The following is a 20121-nucleotide window of genomic DNA, read 5'->3' as shown; positions in this document are numbered from 1 at the left end:
GACCCATAATTGTTCCTGTTTGAAAGAACTACAGAGATGGAAATGGAGAGGAGCCTGAGGAAAAGAAGGTCCAGCGACAGGCCTAAAGTGAGATAAAGTCCAAGGGGAGATACCGAGGCCTGACACTATTACTGGGGCTATTGAGTGCTCTCAAAAAGGGGCCTATCATGACTGCCTTCCAGAAAACCCAACAAGCAGCAGAAAGAGTCAGATGCAGATATTTGTACGCAACTAATGGACAGAAGCTGCTGCCCCTGTAGTTGAATTAGGGAAAAGCTGAAAGAAGCTGAAGTGGATGGCAATCCTGTAGGAGGACCAGCAGTCTCAGTTAATCTGGACCCCCCCCCCCCAAGATCTCTCAAGCACTGAACCACTAAAAGGCAGCACATGCAAGCTGATATGAGGTCCCCAGCCCATATATAGCAGACGACTGCTGGATCTGTGTTCCATCAGAGATGATTCACCTTACCTTAAAGAAATTGGAGGCCCCAGGAAGTTTAGAGGTCAGGTAGGATGGGTGTGAGTGGTGGGGACAGCCTAGTGGAGACAAGGGTGTGGGTTGGAGGTATGGGATATGGAACAGTCAGAGGGTGGACAGGGCAGGTATAAAATCTGGAGAATAAATAAATAAATAAATAAATAAATAAATAAATAAAATCATTTTCCCAGCCTGAAAAGAAACTATTTTTTAAATAGCTAAAATATATGCTAGGGAATATTAGTGAAAAAGTAGTTGATGATTAAAAATAGAATAACAAAAGTAAGAAAAGTAACAGCAACTAAAATCTAAATAGAACTATTTATATTAAATGTGAGTATATTGATTTTTTTGAAGGATGGGCAACACAAATTTTGCTCTATCTGAAAAGGATATAACCAAATTTGTATCTATGGAAGCTAAAATAATCAAACACTCAGGATACATGTGCATAATTTTCTAATTACCACTTTATACTGCATATCTCAAGGCAAGTTAAAAGTGACTCAGTCTCCTCACAAGCAAAGAAGTTTGATAATAAGAATGTCAACCATGATAAGACCGTTGTGAATGTTGCATGAAGGAATTATACTTGTGTGTGGTCCAAGTGTGAAGGAAGTATGTTGGATTTTTTTCCCCATAAAGTTACTATATTTTGGTTCCATGTAATAATGCTAAGGGTTTCAATGGACACTAACATTGCTGTGGGATACAATTTCTGACACATGAAGAGCATAGAGGCTCTACTTTTAACAAATTGCATATTAAAAACAATTATTAAATATTATGAAGATAAATTTTAGAGGTCATTCATATCCCCATTTCAAAGACTAGGGAAGAGTCAGCATATATAAGCAAACCCTACTTTCTCTCATTGTTGTAGTTTCTCCAAGATGCTTTAAAGTGAAACTAGATCAGTGAATTATATGCTATACAATATCAAGCTTGCGGAAGAAGAGATTGCATGTGGCTCTCAAGGAAGAATTAATTTTCCAAGGAGGAAGACATAAGTGATACCACATTCTCCAAAACAAGTTACACAAAATTCAAAGTGTGCAAAGAAATGTCAAAAATAGTCATTAAGATTTTTGAAATTCAGACGAGTACATGAAAGAATTGAAGATTAGTGAAACAACTATTAATTATCACCTTTTATTGTATGGCTGTGGTATGACAGATGTGAGGAAACCTACACATGTAGGCTTTACTTTAGTCTGACTCACTCTAATATAGTAGATAGATATAGTATACTCTCCAACTGCCAAGCAAATAAAGTCACTGTCTCAAAATTCAAATGTGCTAGCTAATTTTATGTCATCTTGACACAGCCTAAATGTATTTAAGAGGAGGGAACCCCAATTTTAAAAAAATGACTCAATGATACTGAGCTGTAGGCAAGTAAGACTGAAGAACATATTCCTAACTAGTGATTGATGGAGAAAGACCCACCCCACTATAGGTGGTTCCATCCCTGGGCTAGTGGTCCTGAGTTCTAAAGGAAAGCAGGCTAAGCAAGACATGGAGATCAAGCCAGTAAACAGCACTCCTCCTTGAACAGCAAGCCTTTCATCAACTCTGCCCTCCAGGTGTCTTGCCTGTTTAAGTTCCTGTCTAGAAGTTTTTTAAAAATGAATAGTCATGTGGAAACCTAAGCCAAATAAACTTTTCTTCCTCAAGTTGCTTTGGCCTTGTTTCACCACAATACTAACCCTAAGACACCAATCTTTAAGAGTACTACACAAAAACAAGCAACATTGTCTTTCGTGATACAAAGTAAATATTGCCTTTTGGCATCTTTTAGCATTTACTCACTTTAATATAATCCTCTCCTACTTTCAGCTCTTTGTGAATAATAATCTGAACTCTGTATAAAGTTTTAGCATTTAGATGGAATGATTACCTAGGATTATGGATGGCCTTCAACATCAACACCTTGTGCTACTATAATCATTAGAAAAGGTGAATTAGAAGTAATTATTAGATAATATTAGAATATGATCAATTTTCTTGGAATGCTAGGCTTATGTAGACAATGTGAAACTACCAACAAACGCCAACTGGAAATAGCTAATGATCATCAGGATGTCTTCTAGAAATTAATATTTACATTAGAAATCTTGTTGCTCACCGTCTCCACATTCACAGATACAAACTTACTGTTTCTCTTCACTAGAGTCTATCTTAAGGTGATCTCAGATATATACATAAAAATAAGTTTTAGCAACATATGCATAATTCCTGGATCATCACCCTGCTTTGGTTCACCAACCTGCTTTCGCATTTATGTATTTATGTATTTATTTATTTATTTACTCATTTTAAAATTTATTTGTTTTATTTATATGAGTACACTGTAACTGTCAGACACACCAGAAGAGGGCATTGAATCCCATTACAGATGATTGTGAACCACCGTGTCATTGCTGGGAATTGAACTTAGGACCTCTGAACAAGCAGTCAGTGCTCTTAATTTCTGAGCCATTGCTCTAGCCCCTTTGGTCTTCATTTATAAGAAAATTGATTCATTTATATTTATATTGCTAAGATATACCCTAGATGTACTGTGATAATGAAAACTGTATAGATAAATTTTTCTATTAATTATGGGAAAGCACATGCAGCTCATTAAAGGAACATTAAAGCACTTTGGTTTCCTCAGTAGGTAGGATAAATCACTCATGAAAATGTGGCCGAGAGTACTTCAGCACTCATTTATCCAGTAGTTACACATGTAACACAGAAAAAGAAGAAAATTTAGAGAGGTTTTCAAAAGTATTAATGGTAGGAGGAATATAGAAAAGAAAAATACAGGTAAGATGGGGACTTTCCCTAAGCAAAAGATAAAATTTTCTTCCAAAACCTATTGATTTGATTGATTTGCCTAGAGAAACGGGAAAACTAGAACTGGTGAGCAGGCTCACCAGGTAAAGTGCCTGCCATGTAGGTCTGAAAAATCTGAGTTCAATAATAGAAACTTGTGTTGAAAGGCTAACATTGAAACATGACAATTATATACTAATCTACACCACACAAACACAGATAAACACACACATACACAGACACAGACACACACACATTATTTTGATCATGATAATGAATTTTTTTTAAATTAAGGCACAAAGGCAACTCTGTAGCACATTTCAAGAAAAAAAAGCTGATAAGAAAATCAAAATTTTGAAAAAAGAGCTTTGTAGAGAGAACATTAGTTAGGTAAATCACTAATTTATTTAAAAATTCAAAATAACAGCTCAAACATGAAATATAACATGAGAATATACAGGTAACTGAGTACATAAGTAGAATAACAGTCATCCCTTTGATTATGTGCTCAAACATTTGCAGATTTGAGTAAAGATTTTTTTCTATGAAAGTGTAGCATATTTGTTGCTTTATAGACTTGTGAAGTCATATTATCTCTGCGTATACACCAACATACTTTACAAAGTAAGTCTAATGTATCTGCCAAGAAAGAGGGACTATGTTGCTAAAGTTCGTTATCAACTACCTACCTCTGTCTAGATTTCAATTTCAGGCTTCTATTTTTAAATTAGAAAAATTAAGATGACGGTAGCAATTTTTTTTTTTGCCTAGATGTGTTATTTCTAGCACAATGCTTCAAATAAAATATTTTTAGAATGTGTCAAGACAGCTTGACATTTATAAGAGCCTGCCATTAAGAAAGATGACTTGAGTTCAGTCACACACACACAAATAAAGACACACACACACACACCACACAAATGAATGAATTAATGAATAAAAGAACGAAAAATAGATGTTTTAAATATCTATTATTACAAGGTGAATTCAGAAAGGAATCATTAGTTCAAAGTTATCTTCAGGTACATAGTCAGTTTGAAATCAGCTGGGGATATATGAGAGCTTTTCTCAACAAACAAGCTAGTAAACAAATTAAACAGAAACAGAGAAAATGTATTTGTTAGGAAGATAAGTATAAAGATAGAATATGGATAGATAGATAGATAGATAGATAGATAGATTGATTGATTGATTGATTGATAGATGATAGATAGATGATAAATAGATAAATGATAAATAGATATGGAGAAAAAGATACGGAGATGTTAGAAAGAAAGAGAGAGGTAGACAGTTATACAGTTCTAGTATGCATGACTTTTTTTTAAACCTAGAGGTTTTCTTTTAATTAAGGGAGGAGAGATACCAATATCACTGTTCATTATAGATTATTCACAAATCAGATTCTCCAGACCCTAACATAAGATACATTAATCAAACTGTGTACTTGTTCAACAATAAAAATGTGTACAACTAAAAATAACATTTTATATACACATACATCCATATATACATATAAATATATGTATTGTATAAATCACTATCAAATACCTTTAAAAACAAAAAAACTTAGTAAAATGACTGGGAATAAAATATAGAGCCAGGAGATTTTATCTCTATTAAGAAAAATCAGAGCTGGGCTGTGGTGGCGCACACCTTTAATCCCAGCACTTGGGAGACAGAGGCAGGCAGATTTCTGAGTTCGAAACCAGCCTAGTCTACAGAGTGAGTTCCAGGACAGCCAGGGCTACACAGAGAAACCCTGTCTTGAAAAACAAAAAACAAAAATCAGCAATTGATATGTAACAATATTCTTGACAAAAAGAAAAAATTACTATAAAATGTTAAAATATGAGTGTGTGCATATGCCACATATAAAGTTAGTAGTTATAGTGTTTTTCTCTTTTTGAGAAAATATCTCCTTTCCTCTTTCTCTCTCCAGACACTCCTTTGTACCTACTCCCACTCTCCTTGAAATCCATGGCCTCTTTTTTTTTTTTTTTTGCTATTTTGTTTACATAGAGTATATGGATATATACACATATGCATATATTCCTAAATGAAACCTTTTAAATCAGTATAATGCTATCTGTGTTTTTGTTTTGATCATTTGCCAGTAAACAACCAATTGGTAGCGCATTCTTAATGTCAAAAATAGTATTGGTATTGGTACAGAGACAGGCAGGTTGATAAATGGAATAGAATTGAAGACCTAGAAATAAAACCGCATACTTACAGACACCTGGTCTTTGACAAAGAAGCCAGAAATATACAATGGAAAAACAAAAGCATCTTCAATAAATGTTGCTAGTCTAACTGGTAGTCTGTATGTAGAAAAATAAAGTAGATGCATATTTGTTACCTTACACAAAGCTAAAGTCCAAGTGGATCAAGGACTTCAACACAAAACCAGATACACTGAACCTAATAGAAGAGAAAGTGAGAAAGACACTGGAACTCATTGGCATAGGAGGAAATTTACTAAACAGAACTCCCATGGTTCACACTCTAAGATCAAGAATTGATAAATGGGACCTCATGAAACTGGTAAGCTTCTAGGCAAAGGACACTGTCAATAGGACAAACCAGCAACCTATAGATTGAGAAAAAACTTCACTAATTCCACATCTGACAGAGGACTAATATCCAAAATATATAAATAACTCAAGAAGCTAACCACCAAAAAGCAAACAACCCAATCAAAAATTGGGGCATAAGACTAAACAGAGATTTCACAACAGAGGAATCTCGAATAGCAAAAAAACCCTTATTAAAATGTTCAAAGTCCTTAGTGATCAAGGAATTGCAAATCAAAATGACCCTAAGATTCCACCTTACATCAATCAGAATGGCTAAGGTCAAAAACTCAGGTGACAGCAGATGCTGGGGAGGAGACAGAGAAAGAGGTGGTGGTTGCTGGTGGGATTGCAAACTGGTTCAACCACTCTGGAACTCAATTTGAAGGTTTCTCAGAAAATTGAAAATAGATCTACCTGAAGACCCAGCAATACCACTCTTGGACATATTTCCAATAGATGCCCAACCATGACACAGGGCCACTTGTTCCATTATGTTCATAGTGGCCTTATTTGTGATAGCCAGAAGCTGAAACTAACCCAGATGTCCCAGGACAGAAGAATGGATACAGAAAATGTGGTTCATTTACACAGTAGAATACTACTCAGCTATTAAGAATGAGGATACCCTGAGTTTTGCATGTAAATGGATGGAACTAGAAAATATCATCTTGAGTGAGGTAACTCAAACTCAAAAGGACACATACTCACTAATAAGTGGGAATTAGCCAATAAAATAAAGAATACCCAAGACACAATCCACAGAAATCAAGAAAGTTAACAAGCTGAAGGGCCTAAGTGAGGAAGCCTCAATCTCTCTTGGGGGTGGGGGTTGGGGGGTAGGAGAGAAGACAGCAGTCATGGGGAGCAGACAGAGAGAGGGACCTGGGCAGGAGAAGGGACAGGAAGGTTAAGGGGGGAACATGATCAAGTATTGGGTACAGGAGATAGGACTGAAGCCCTGAAGGCCAACTGAAAGAATGGAAACAGGCTATTTCAGGAGGTAGAAGGTGTGAGGAACTCTCTAGAATGTATGGGAGACCTAGGAGGTGAGAGACTCTCAGGACTCAAAGGGAGAGATCTTGGATGTAATACTCTACAGTGGAGAGAGGGAACTTGTAGAATCCACCTTCAGTGGAGGGACAGGATATCAAGCAGAGTGATGGGGTTGCCATCCAACAGTCAAACACTCTGACCTAGAATTGTTCCTGTTTGAAGTGTCAGGAGGCATGATGGGACAAGCTAATAACTAGTAAGTGATCGTCCTGAGATGGCATGCTTTGGATTATTATATAATCAGTGACAGGTTTGGTCTTATTAAGCAAAGCTGTAAGTGATTCATTTTAGGAAAGATTCCTGCTATTAATATGCTTTTCTTGTTAATAGTAAACATATATAACAATCACTAAGTAATAGCACACCCCTTTGTAGCAGATCTCTGCAGATCCACAAAGATGGACTGTCTTGTAGTGATCCTATATAGATGTATAGATGACTTCTTAAGTCTTAATGATGATCATATAAGAATTCCTAAAATTATATCTGTGATTATTAAGCTCTTTTATAGTGGGACTGCTATTATGTCCCTTTCTGATAGTCAAAATTGCACTGAGAGCTTTGCCAATCTCCCAAGTGTCACTAGTTAATTGCTCTTAGTTAATAACCAGACTTTCTCTATCTCAGAGCACGTTCCAAGAGGTTGTAAAACAATTAACCAAAGGTCATAAAAAGGAAACTAATGATTTATTATAGGTACTAGGACAGAAGATAAAATATTGCCTGGGCATCTATACAAAACTTCACTGATAACTTAATTATGGCTTTCAACTTACAATGAGTTTGTATGGAGCTGAGACAGGTGATGGATGTTCAGCCAGATAATTACTCCTAATGGATATGCATGTAAACATTCTCTGTTGTAAACTTCTATTTCAATTTATGATTTGATTTTTTGTGTGAACTTGTGATGAACTTTGTTCATGTAATCATGGATTCTCAAAGATGTTTAAGGGCTGAGGACAAAGAGAAGAGTCAGAACCGAGCTGAGAAGAACTGAGCTGAGGAGAAGTTTTTAGACAGAACACTTTTTAGACAGAACAGAACTCAAGAAGAACTTAGAAGCATAGGCACAGCATTGGGAGAAAAAGGCATTGAGAGTTAAAGCATTATTTTATGACATCAGAGCTGGAGGAGACAGCAAGATTAGAAGGAGTTTGCAGAATGGAATAATGTAGATACTATATGTAACATAAAAAGCTAAGAGAGCAGTATGCAGAATGCAGAGGGAAAGATGAAAAAAGAAGCTCCAGACAGCAGAAGGAGCAGACAGACCTCTCCTCACCATGGGACAGGACAGGTACTTTCTTAATAACAAGGCTGGCTTAGTCTTATTAAAAGGAACAAAGCCCTTTTCTTACAAACTTGGGTTTAATTTATTTAGCATTAAAAGGATAGAGGCTTTTCTTTTCTCTACACAATAAAGATTGGAGCACATTTTTCATCCAGAATGAGTGAATTCTTTCTGCATCAGTGCTTGGTCTTGTGCTCTATATGCATATGTAAGCATGAATGTGTGTGTGTAAGTATGTAATTGTGAGAATACATGCAAGCTGGGCCCAACTGGTTTGAATGGAAATGTATAAATGAGCACGCGTGAATCTGTATATGAACTTATATGATTTTATGCATATTTGCTTATGTAAAAATTTTCCTTCTATGAATGTTATTCTCTTATCCTGGTTCAATAGAAGTTTATTGCTCCAAACTTCCCCATAGCCAGACCAGCAAGAGTTACCTGGACAAAAGTGAAAAGGCTCTAGCAGTTAATCCTTTACTTAATCTCCTGCTCTTTTAGGATGAGGTGCTAGTTGCCAGAGACTCCAGTCTCCCGGGCCTCAGGAACAGAGAAGACAGGTCAACTGCAATAGCATAGTAATTTAGACTTAGATAAGTAAACTTTTAATTATTATATAGCAACCCTAAATATCTCATAAAACGAAGTCTTATTCCCAATCTTGTAAGACAAAGTCGTACCCTCCGTCAACCCTCTTTTCCCCCTCCCAGCCCCCTGCTGCTGCCTTAAGAAGAATCAACAGGAAAGAAGAAACCCATGCTGGGGCTGGGGATGGCCCGTGGCACTGAAGGAACTGCAGGGACAAACATGGAAATGAGCATGAGAGAGAGAAAGTCCAGTGACAGCCCCAAATTGGGACTGAGCTCAAGGAGAAGCTCTGGGGCCTGACACTGTTACTGTTGATGTGGTGTGCTTACAGACAGGAGCCTAGCTTGGCTGTGCTCTGAGAGATCCAACAAGTAACTAAGTAAGACAGATGCAGATATTTACACCCAGCCAATGCACAGAAGCTGGGCCCCCTTGTGGTTGAATTTGGGGCAAACCTCCTTCTCAGTTTCTTCTAGCTTTTCCCAAATTGAGGAGGAGGAGGAGGAGGAGGAGGAGGAGGAGGAGGAGGAGGAGGAGGAGGAGGAGGAGGAGGAGGAGAAGGAGAAGGAGAAGGAGAAGGAGAAGGAGAAGGAGAAGGAGAAGGAGAAGAGGAAAAACTAGGCAGAAATGTAAAAAAATCTTACTTAATATTACTAAATGATATAAGGTAATAGAACTAAATATGAGAAATATTAAATATAGAGCAATTAATAATAACTCTCTTAAAATAATGCAATTATACTATCAAAACCATACCAAATGGAGTTACCTGGAGACTCCAAAAGGAGTCATGTGCTTGTGTTATCTTTCATAAGAAACTGACATTAGAGCAGTGCTGAGATGAAAACTTTGACAACGATAATAAAGCATGCGCAGTGATGTCCTCTCTATTTCCCAGATTTCCTCTGCTCAGAATGTGGTTTAGACCTAGTGACTGACCAGATAACATAAGAAGCAAATAGTAATAAGGCAGGAAAGCAACACCTCTTCAAACTCTCTAAAACTAGCTTCTGACTGCCTATGAGACTGTTAGAAATTGAGACTCCCAAGACTCTCTAACCGTATCCGAGGAGAAGTCTTATAATGTCTGTTCTCACACTCCATTCTGTGTGCTGAGAGGAGAGAGAAAATTCTTCCCTTAAAACTGTTCACCACAGGAAACCATTTGAGTCAACTACAGAAGGATATCAAGGGAATAATCATAATATCTTCGCTAGAGAAGAAGCAAATGGTTGAAACACATATAGAAAATGGTGATAATTCTTAAAGCTGGATAACAGGGAAATTAGAGCTCACTGTGTTCTAATAGTTTTGTTTATATTTGAGAGGTTTCAAAAGAAATGTTTTTGAAATCCACATTACATTAGGTTAAGAGTATATTTCTGTATATAATAAAGGAGAACGTTGTAAACCTATTGAATAGGAGAAAATTAAAATATAAAACTGACATTTGTTTGGATTTTTAATACACAATATGGCAAGCATGTACTATTTTAAAATTTTTCTTCAAAACATTATGAAGAAGTAAGGATCTTTCCTTTTGAAACAACAATACTGTATAAATGTATTGAATTAAATATTTCCCCTTTTCTAAAAAAATTAAAATCTCAGAGTGCTAAAGTGTCAAGAACCATAACAATAACTTTTAGAAAAATAAAACCATTAATGTTGTCTGTGTTGGCTTGGTGACAAACTAGATAAATATTAATACTTTTAATATCCCTTGGTGATAGAGTGTTTGCTTGTATAAATTATTTTCTAATATTAAACCATAAATCATTATATATCACATGGGTAGGTATCTTGACATATGTGTATGTGCTTGTTTGTGTGTGGGGGTGGGGGTGGGGGGGGTGGGTGTAGTATACAGATATATCTCCATAGGATATTTGCCATCAGGCCTGGAGACCTGAGCTTGACCACCAGAACTGAAATGGTGGAAGGAGAGACCCAAATCATTCAAGTTGTTCTCTGACCTCCACAAATACTGTGACAGATGTTCATACACTAAAGTAAAACCAACAAACAAGAAAAAACAAAGAATAGAAAGAAATAAAGTAAAGGGAGAAAAGGAATATTTACATGAAAAAAGTGCTAGGGTATTTAATATTTTTCCCCTTAACTTTTGAATTTTTACATTTTTTCCATAAATAACGTACATCTAGCAGGCATTTAAATCTCAATATAAAGACAAGAAAAACAGCTAAAATTTTGTTGGATATCTCTGTATTCCCCAAATTGTTTAAAAACTTGGGGAAAATATAAAAAAAAAATGTAAGATGCATCCTCATTGAACAAGTAATAGAGAACTCTCAGGTGCAAATAATGGACTAGAAGCTTTCTCCATGTGACCCAGTGAAGGAGAATTGTCAGCATAAAATTATAGGCTCCATTCAAATGAAAATGATAACACAATTCATCAGAGCCTTTATGGTAGAGCTTAGGCAGTTTTAGGAGGAAAGTTTATTGTGAGTGATGTACATTTAAGAATTGAAAAACAAGAACAAGTTAAATCAAAGTAGACAGAAAGAAGTAAAGAAGAACAGAGTCAAATGAATGAAATAGATACTAAGAAATCTGGACACAAAATCGATCAATGAAAACATTATGTATTTGAAAATAAACTAGATTGACAAATTCCTAAAAAAATATAGAAGGAGATTGATAGAAGTCTATGTTAATAAAATAAGAAATGACTAAAGAAGCTACTATGGATTTCAATGACTTCTCTAGGATCATTAGGAAATACTTATTTTGAAAACCTTTATTTTGCAAATCTTGAACATTCAGAAGAAATGTATAAATTCTTAAATACATATGAACTACGAAAATTAAAAATAAGGCTACCATTTGAAGACAGTCATGCAGTGCAACATGATTAAGTCAGGGATGAAGTCTACCAATAATGAAAAATCCCAGGATTTGTATAGGTTTACAGAGTAATCTTACCATATCTCCAAAGAAATGCAAATATTTAAGGTTTTCAACCTATTCAATACAGGGAAAGAGAAAACTTACAAGCTAATTTCACTGGATAAACAACACTCATGGGCATAAATACAGAGAGAAAAGTGGAGCAGAGACTGAAGGAAAAGCCATCCAGTGACTGCCTCACCAGGGGTTCCATCACATGTACAGTCACCAAATCCACAAACTGTTGTGGATGCCAAGAAGTGCATGCTGACAGGAGCCTGATATAGCTGTCTCCTGAGATGCTCTGCTAAAGCCTGACAAATACAGAAGCAGATGCTCACAGCCAACCATTGGCCTGAGCACGGGGTCCCCAATGAAAGAGTTAAAGGACTCAAGGAGCTGAAGGGGTTTACAACCTCATAGAAAGAACAAAAATATCAACCAATCAGAACCCCCAGAGCTCCAAGGGACTAAATCACCAACCAAGGAGTATACGTGGAGGGACCCATAGATCCAGCCACATATGTAACAGAGGATGGGCTTGTCGAACAACAGTGGAAGAAGAGGTCCTTGATTCTGTGAAAGCTTGATGCCCCAGTGTATGGAAATGCGGGAACAGGGAGGCAGGAGTGGGTGGGTGTGTGGGGTAGTACCCCAATAGAAGCAAGGGAAGGGGGGATTGGATAGGGGTTTTCTGGAGGCAGGATGGCTGAACCAGGAAAGAGGATAACATTTGATACGTAAATACAGAAAATATCCAATGAAATATGAAAAAATAATAAAGGCAAAATTAAAAGAAAATTAGGTAGATTTCCCTTATATGATAAATAGGTGTTTTCTTAAAATTTGTATAAACTGGGTTGAAGAACATATTAACAATATCAAACACCATGATGAATACTTTTTTTTGCAGTGATGTAAGGACATAAACTTAATTTTATAAATGTAATGCAAAACTTAAATAGGTTTCAGAACAAAAATCACAAGATCATTTCATACTTTTGCCATTCTTATCAGAAGGAAGAGATTCTATAAATTTTTGTGTATTCTTCTGAATGGACTCAGTAGAAATGAGAAATAGAGCTGTGGTAGTTGGTTTTGATTATAATAACATCAGTGTTTTCTCCCTTAGTAGGTAAGTAGAGCAAAATGATGATTCTACCATGAGAAAGTACTAACTGGTGTTTACTATTAAAAAATGTAAGGATTGATACTATAATTAATATGCATTAGAAAAAATGATGACATTCATGTTTCATAAATGGTGTTCCTTAGTACAGTAATATGTCAACAATATGTGACATAGATATTCTGTAAATTTTAGGGTCAAAATGTGCAAGTTTCAGAACACATTTGGGTGTGTGGAATTAGTGATCACAGGGTTGATTTTCAGTGTTTCCAGTCTATGTTAGATTCAACTTAAATCATGTAGATTGAATAGCAGAAATTTGTTTGTCAATCTGCAGTACAAGTTTAAATGATGTAATGATGCTCTAAGAAGTATTTAAAGTGTGTACAGAAATAAAATTCTTGGGGAGTGAATTCATTACTTTTATAACATCCCTGTAATGAAATCAAACCCTAAAATAAAAGTCACTGAATACCATTATTATTATTGTTGCTGTTATTGTTCCAGTAATGTTCAAACAATCTCCTTGGTGCCTAGGTGAATACATGTTATTAGATTTTTAGCAGTTTGATAAATGGGGAAATATTAGAGGGTTAGAACAATCATGAAAAAAATATGCTGTAATTCTCATTCACCAATATTTCCAAGATAAAACTAAAACAGCCAATCTTCATGTCATCCATTGCAAATAAATTTAATGATTATAAAGCAATACAATTCTTTGTTTGCAATGAGCTAGAAGAAAGACTAGACACTTGCAACTGTTAAAAAGAAAAAGTCTTTGGGATGGGATACATGATCCAATGGACTCTAATATTATCTATAACAGAGCTATGTCTCAGTCTTTATATCTGTTACATGTCCAATCACATCCTTCTATTCAATAGAGGCTCGGGCCAATATTTAAAAAAATTCTGGAAGTAGCAAAGTAAGAATCAAGTTGCATTTTCTTTCTATTCAGGTCAATTCAATGAAGAATGAGTATCCTTAAATATTTTGCTCTAAGGCTGGATATCATGTCTTATTTCTATAATATCAACACTCAAGGAAATATTTCCATTCTAGGCCAGCTTTGACTACAGAGTGAAACCTTGTCTCAAAAAAGCAAAACAAAATAAGCAAGGAATCAAGTCTGGCTCTCTCCTCTCTTATAAATTTACCTAGAGTTGGCATTTGAAAATTTAGAGCATAAAATTTCTCATTAAGTTGAAATTTCTCGGAAGTATCAAAAGCCATACCAATAGAAGCTTCTTAAAGTATTCTTAAATCAAAATTTGGGAAACCACAGTGTACTGGCTGGTTTTGTGTCAACTTGGCAAAATCTAGAATCAATAAAAGAGGAAGGAGCCTCAGTTAAGGAAATGCCTCCATGAGATCCAGCTCTAAGGCATTTTTTTCAACTAGTTATCAGTGAAAGAGTGCCCAGCCCATTTTAGGTTGTTTCATCCCTGAGCTAGTGGTCCTAGGTTTTAAAAGAAAGCAGGCTAAGTAAGCCAGTGAAACCAAGCCAGTAAGCAGCACCCTCCATGGCTTTTCCATTAGCTCTTGCCTCCAGGATTCGAGTTTGTCTACTGACTTCTTCCTTTAATAATGATCAGCAATATGGAAGTGTGAACCAAGTAAATCCTTTTCTCTCCAACTTGCTTTTTGGTTACAGTGTCTTGCCTGAGCAGTAGAAACCTTAATTAAGACACATACCAACATTCAGCCTTTGATAACTTGTCATTTACTTGTTATTCTCATATAAATGGCAGGTGACGTTTCCAAATACAATTCACCTTCAAGAACGTGAGGTTACTTTAAATTCCATCTCAATAATGAATAAATTTTTGTGTATTAACACCTAGAGAACTTTGCTTTTCCTCCAAATTTGATTAATTGATGATAGATATGAGTTAGTTTCTGACCTCCCATTTTTATTCCACTTATTCCATTAAACATCTGTCCTTAGGCCTGACGCTGTCTCTTTTGATGCTGCTGAATCTTGGATTTGGAATGCCTTTCCTCCAAGTTTCAGTTTTCCTTTTCATACCTGTTTTGATTATTCTGTATTTCTTCCATTTTTATATAAATTTGGGGAATAACTTGCTGGAATCTACAGATCAGCAGCTGAGATCTTACCAAAAAAGGGGCGTACTCAAGGATTAGAGTTAATCTGTGCACATATCTGAGGATTATGCTGTTTAGCAATTCCACTGTGTTCTCTAATCCTAAAAAGTGCCTTAAGGATTAAATGTCAGTGCCACAATACTAACCATTTAAGTCCCAGAGGCTGTGAATATGTCATCATTTATGACTACAGAACTCTAGAGATGGTGGTAAACAGGAGGGCTGAAAGGAGTGAATTCTGGATTGTGCTGCTGAGTTTTCTACAAACATTAGGGTAGTAGACATGTAAGGGATAGAGGAGGGGAACTGCGTGAGCTCAAAGATGAGGGGGTGAACAAGAAGTGGATTTTCTCTCAGAAAAAGAAAACACAAAAAGCAAATTGTTTTCTTCTGACTTCTAGAGTAGGAAAATATTGCATTTGATTACTCATGTAATTTATTGTTACATCAGTCGTGAATAGGATACAACATTTTTCTCACCTCTTTACACCCTATCCAACTTCTCTCCATGATATTTTGTGGCTTTCATACAATGAAGCTTAACTTTTTCTGTAGAATCTATTTCTTAGTCTTGTGATGTTTAGAGAAGGAAGATATTTCTTAATTTAAATTTTACTTTTCATTCCCATCGCTACTATTATGTAAATAAAATTGATATTCACATATTAATCTTAAGTCTTGCAATTGTGCGTATTCCTTTTATAGTATTATCTTACTTATGAATAAAAGAATGTCATTTCTCGCATGTCTCCAACGAATGAGAGGGTTTTATGTTAATCATTTGTTTTAAAATCTTGTTTCAGAAATGTGTTGTTATACAGTAGTTTGGAATTTTTCCAGGCTACTTCCTATTTTACTTTTTTTACTGGCCTCAATCCCATCACCACTACATACACGCACATGCACACTCACACGTACACCCCCACACACATACACAAATACACACAATGATGCACTTAACCCATCAAACCACTTGCTAATAAAAAATAATTCTTTAACTTGTTTCCATCAGTTATTGTTACAGCAGCATAAAAGGTAATTAATAAATAGTCTAACATTCATATCCAACAAGAACAATAATTGTTATGTAATTGTCATTCACCTTGGTAGTTCCAAAGACTTTGTGAGAGAAATAAAGAAAGAAAGGCACAAAAGAAATTTAAGGAGAAATAAATGTCCTAAGATGAAGAAACTGTTTCCATCTAAGAGAGAAAGAAGATAATACAGCTGAGCAGCTAAGTACCCGAGATCTTTGATCACTTGGTTTATTTAAGGGTCTCAAGGAAGTCTTTCACTAGTCCCATACATACACTGGGACACTTTCTGGGAATTTCGAGAATTTTTTCCTCAGGAAGTAGGAACATAGTTTGATTAAATAAGGAACGCTTAAGAAATTCATTTATTACTGGAGGAAAGGTTTATTCATGAAACTGTAAGCAGAATGAGATGTCAAGAAATACTCTGGCAGAACTTTCAGGTGCCAGAATCTCATGCAGTATAGTGAAATCTCTCCTACCAAACAGAGATTAACTTTCTGCAGAGGAAAGCCAACCTCAATAGCAGGGTATTATTGTGCAGTCTGGGAATAAAAACTGCCGTAACACCAAGTTAAAACTACAGTGCAGTGTTCTGTCTCCTTTTAATAAATACGTCTCAGTGTAAGAGATTATAAGAGGGCTGGAGAGATGGCTCAGCAGTTAAGAGCAATGACTGCTCTTCCAGAGGTCCTGAGTTCAAATCCCAGCAACCACATGGTGGCTCACAACCATTTGTAATGAGACTGGATGCCCTATTCTGGTGTGTCCAAAGACAGCGACAGTGTACTCATAAATAAAATAAATAAATAAATCTTTTTAAAAAAAGATTATAAGCATACAATGCATTGATACAGTTTGTTATTTGTTTCTGTCAGGCATGGGTTGAGCATAATATCATCAAAGTCTCCTATTAGCTTATAAGTCTGCCCATTATATGTACTTATTGTGAGGTATGGGCATTTTCAATTTCAGGTTAATCAGTTTTTGCTTTCTATACTAGTTGTCATACGTCAACAATTACTATTTCTGATTACTTATCCTTTTACTATAATGTTTTTATATTTTTGTATTTCTGGTAATTTCTATCTTTAAGGCTATTATAACATTAATAAAGTTTCATGAGTCATTATGTAAGTACTGTCAAAATGACATTTCCTTAATCTATATCTTTTAATCTAAAATGTACATTCTACAGATAGTATATATAAAATTATGTTTGATGAAATCTCGCAGTTCTTGTCATTGTATGTAGTTAATTTACTAATAAACTAACACGTATTTATTCTGTTACTATTTTTCCCATATGCTTTCTCTTTGATCCTCCATCAGTTTTAGATCTAAGGTGGTATTTTCTAGGGTACTTTAAAAATTATTTAGCACACTACATTTTATGCTGTTAACTTGGTGTTTTAATTAACCATTTACCTTAATGGAATATTAACTTAATTTAAAAAATTATAAAAATATTGTTCTCACGTCACTGTTTATCTTCCTCTCTGTAATTTTATGCACTATAAAGCAAACAATGTAATTTTATAATTATTTTATGTAGTTTTCCTTAAAGAGTAATGACAAACATAGACTCATTACTTTTATATTTACATATGTAATTGCAGTCACGGGTAATTTTTGCTTGGTTGATTTGTTCCTCACAGGTGTTCTTTTGCTTCAGTTTAAAGGACTAACCAGCTGCTAGCAACACACTCTCAAACTTTTTAGATGGGTAAATATTTTGTATTTTATTTTCTTTTTTGAAGCTACTTTTGCTGAATATAGAATTATTGGCCGGTAATATTTTCCTGTTAGCACTTTGAAATTTTGTGTCTAAGCCATGGCCCCAGTAAAAAAAAAAAAAAAAGAAAAAAGAAAAAAGAAAAAGAAAAAAGACTACTTCTTTTATTAAAATGGTGGTTATTTTATTTATTTATTTGCATTTTAAATGTTATCCCCCTTTTCAGTTTCCCCTACCACCTTCCCCTACCCGATCCTCCTCCTCCTCCCCCTATGAAGGTGCTCCCCAACTCAGGGTTAGCCCACCAACTCCTGTCTTCTAGTGATATTCTAGCATTACTCTACGCAAGGTCATTGAGCCTCCAGAGGACCAAAGGGCTCCCCTCCTAGTGATGCCCAATAAGGCCATCCTCTGCTATATATCCAGCTGGAGCCATGGGTCCCCGATGTGTACTCCTTGGTTGGTCGTTTAGTCCCTGGGAGCTTTGGGGGATCTGGTCGGTTGATATTGTTGTTCTTCCTATAGGGTTGCAAAGCCCTTCAGCTCCTTCAGTTCTTTCCCTAACTTCTCCACTGTAGTTTCTGTGCTCAGTCCGAAGTTGTATGGGTCAGGCTCTGGAAGAGCCTCTCAGGGGACAGCTATCCCAGGCTTCTGTCAGCAAGCTCTTCCACTTCTTATTGCTGAAATCTTGTATTTGATGGTTTACTTTTTTCCTTGCTGCTTTTAAGATTCTGTCCTTGTCATCAACATTGACATCCAGGTATAGATCTCTTTAATAAAATCCTGCATGGAGTTCTTTGATGTGAAGAGGAAGGCTTCATCAACTTTTTGAAAATCCAGCCATTATTTCTTTAAATAATACTTTCTGCTTGCTCACTTTTGTTGGTGCATATGTTTCTAGAATTTTCTTTAATACTCTGTTACGTATTTCTCCAATGCCTTTTGTTCATTAGTTTCTGAGTTCATTATCTCTGTTTATCTTACTCTGAATTTGCAGACACTTTGCTTTCTACAACTTAAAATCTGCTTTTATTCCTCCAGGAAATCCTTCATCCCGATTAACTTACTTTAAATTTCTAGAAATATTAAATCTTTAAAATTAGCAGACACTGTTGTTTTGCTTTATTTTATGAATGTTTACTTGATGAATATTCTGTTACTTTTCTATAACATTTTAGATCATTTTCCCTGGTTCCTTGCATATTTTATAAACTGATATAAATTTTTACCAATCAGATGATTGTACATCCAAGGGGGTAGGTATCAGCTAGCTGATTTTTTTTGTCATGTACAGGTATTATATCCTGTCCATTCAGTTTTCTTTAATTGTTGTTGTTGTTGCTCTTGCTGCTAAATCTGGGCATTTAAGACAATGTCACATAATTGCTATGCATAGAGATTCTATTCGTTAGTATTCTATCATTATTGTAATTATTGGTGATGTTTGCTTTCTTAGTGATCTTTTTCTTGGTTTAATTATGTGAAATTTGTAGATCTTAAAATATTTTTGTTATCTTAGGTTTATGGTATGAAAATTGGATACAAATTTCTTCAAATGATGTACAGCACCGAACTCTCCAGCCATGCTGAATGTCTGTGTAGGTAACTGTTTGCTTTCAGGCAGTTTGTCATCCTTCCTCAGGGGTCTAAGTGCACAGAACCTCAAAGCTGGCTACCTGCAGCTGAGAGATGAAGGTGTTCTCAGCGATCTAATGAACATATATACAGCCTTGCATCTTTCCACAATGTCTGAAGCTTCTACAAACATTCTAGTCATCTGTTCTTTCTACAGGAGTTCTGTTCAGGCTCACAATTATCTCCACAGGTAATGGTATTATGGATAGGTGTTATAGTAAACTACTACCACTGAGTTCTTTAAACACCTTGATGCAGAACATCTTGCATATAACAAGTAGTGAACTGAGACAAATAAATATAAGTTGAGAAGGGAGATGTTCTGCAAACTATCAGACAGATAAAGTACTGACAGAACTACGAAACTACAACTTTGGGAGAGACTCAAAGCTACTGTGTACTCTCAAGTACCTGCCATTCCACTGGCTTGTAAAACAGCTGATCATGAGACCATTGGTTTTTAAGGCTTTGAAGCAAATGGTGAGAAAAATGGGAGCAGAGTAAGATATGATCCCCAGGTGCTTGACGAGCTTCAGTTACCATTCACGAATTACAATGAACTGAAAGCCTATAACTGGTGTTCAGAGTTGTACAAACGTTGATTTTGAAGTATTCATCTTACTTTTATATGAGATCGGATTACCCTGTCTTCATTTCTCAATTACTTTATAAATATTAAGAAAAATCATCCTGAAAGAAAAGAAAAGGACAGAAAGAAAGAAAGAAAGAAAGAAAGAAAGAAAGAAAGAAAAGA

Source organism: Grammomys surdaster, unplaced genomic scaffold (genome assembly GCF_004785775.1).
Source record: "Grammomys surdaster isolate TR1022 unplaced genomic scaffold, NIH_TR_1.0 190, whole genome shotgun sequence".
NCBI classification, from domain to species: Eukaryota; Metazoa; Chordata; class Mammalia; order Rodentia; family Muridae; genus Grammomys; species Grammomys surdaster.
Note: the sequence above shows the minus strand (reverse complement) of the source record.